Source organism: Macadamia integrifolia, chromosome 7 (genome assembly GCF_013358625.1).
Source record: "Macadamia integrifolia cultivar HAES 741 chromosome 7, SCU_Mint_v3, whole genome shotgun sequence".
Lineage (NCBI taxonomy): Eukaryota > Viridiplantae > Streptophyta > Magnoliopsida > Proteales > Proteaceae > Macadamia > Macadamia integrifolia.
Window position 1 is genome coordinate 1,771,418 of NC_056563.1, and position 2,439 is coordinate 1,773,856.

The window sequence follows — 2,439 nt, forward strand, 5'->3', positions numbered from 1 at the left end:
AGATTAGTACGACACAGAGATTTAACGAGGTTCACAAACCAGGGTGGTGTGCTACGTCCTCGGATGAAGAAGAAGATGATTCACTATGGAGAATAGAAATTACACCCTAGCAGCGGCGAGGGAAAACTCGCCCTGAAACCCTAGCTGCGTGAAAACCCTGGAATACAATGACTTTCTCAACAAGCAATAGTACATTATATATACTTCAAAATCGTGGGTCGACCCATCAGGTCTCGGTCGATCCGGTCGAACCATACCGGCCCAACCCCTCTACTTCCAGCACAGATCTCAGAAAAATTCCCATTCGGGTCGCCACCAAAATATGTCGGATCGGGTCAATCTTCAAAACGGGTCAAGAATTCGAGACAAACTTAACAAGAAACTTGAGCTTTCTATGCCTTCACAGCTTCAGAACAAGTGTTGAAATCATGAAGAAACAGATTCACAAATGGCCCCAATCGGTTCTGAAAAAGATAGATCTAATCTTTCGCGATGCCTCTTTCCCTATCGAAGGCATTTAAACCTTTTTTTTTTGGTAAAATACATCTAAACCCTATCACCATCAAAGCTTTAGTGAAGAATCGAGAAACTTGAGAAATTAGGAAATACAAAGGAAAAATAGAAGAGGTGAGAGGAGAGAGAACCATCCTTGTCATCATCCTTACCGAACCCATGGCTTCTTAAAAGACAACTCCACACCCTCTCTCCTCTGCAACGGGCTTATCTTTACACAGAAGTGCGGGCACTGATTTGCATCTCTTCTCTCTTTTCTCTTATCCGTTCTCTTATCTCATTTTTATTTAACTTGGGATTTTCTTAGTTTTTGTTCTTCTTTTCCCCTTCCACTTATCTGCTGTTTTAGTGTTACTCTTACTCTTTACGGTAGAAATTTCGAGTGAAGCCGATTCAATTGAATGTTTCCTCTTTGTTGGTGGTAAATGAATGGCTATTTCCTTTTCTTTAGCTATCTTTCTTTGGGGTAGAAAATGGAAGGAGTTCCCAGAAATTGGCAGACATGAAGATTTCGTGTATGCAGTTTCCCGGAGATGAGGTTTCGTGTATGCAGGTTCCCGGAGATGATGTTTCGTGTATGCGGGTCACAGAGTAGAATGATTAGAGAATGGGTTGTATAGAAAAGGTAAAAAGGTTAAATGATATTAAGAAAGGGTTGGTTGAATGAAGACATAATAAGCGTAAAATCGTTTTTTTCATTTAAAAAACTAATATATCTCTCATAATGTTAGGTTAGGTAGGTTTGTTTGTAATAAATGAAACGTGAGGGGGGTGGACGTAATAAGCACAAACGTCAGGGGTGTTGAATGGAAATATCCCCTAAATATATAAATCAGCCCTGGTCCGGCCAATTTCAGTAAAATCAGCTAGTGGAGGTAAATTTTCTAGAAAATAAATTTTCAATGCAGCAATACCGTTACCAATACCTTGATCAGCAGATTCATGTCTGAAAACTAGAGTTAAGATCAAATAAAGCCTGATTTGGGTAGATTCTTAACCATTTCCAGCCGATCTGGAACCAGATTTGGCTAGACCTAATTCGGTTCTTGGGTTATTTTATTTAAACCCAGGTTGTAACCCAAGACCGATATCTTTATTAACTTTTGTGAAGTGCTTTGTCTTCCACTAACTTATGAAAATTCCTTTTGGGACCTATTTAATTATTTTTATTCTTTGCAAAAGAGGATGATGGAGTGAAATATATATATACTTTTTGTTTGGCTTTTCTAGTTTTAAGTACTTCAACTAGTTGGTTGTGTATGGTTTTAATAGTGTAAAAGTGAGATGTTTTTAAATGAGGCAGGAAGAATGAGATTTAGATTTATGAGATAGCGGTAGTGAGCCTCTGCTGATGGCAATGCCGAAGGTGGAGGCTCGCTTTTGGCTCTTAGGCTGTATCATATTTTTCCTTTTTTTCTCTATTTTAATACAAATTTTAATCTGCTAGCCACAAAAAAAATAGTGTAAAAGTGAGGAATCTTGCTATCTAACAAGAGGTATATTGAAATTAATGTGAACGGTCATGCATTATTAGGTAGAAGTTAGCTGTAAACAATGATCTGGAAATGCTCACCAAGAATGAGGCACTAATAATATCATGCAAAAGTTTTCTCCATCCTCTTCTCCAACCCATTTACATAATTCACCTTGCCAAGTCATGGTATGAAGTCTGCTATATTAAAAGTTCCTAGCAGATATCCTATTTCTTGGAACATCCATTTAAACCTCGGAGAACCTAGCATGTGGAAGACACAAACTTTGTGCATCTTGCTCCAATACTGACCATACGGTGCAAATCTAATATCCTTGCAATTATAAGGGAGCCGCCTACTAAAGCTCGTCTCAGGTATGTATGAGATGAGTCGGTCATGGTTTATGTGATTTCACAAACCACGACAGCTAATGAAACAACAAGGACCGATTTAC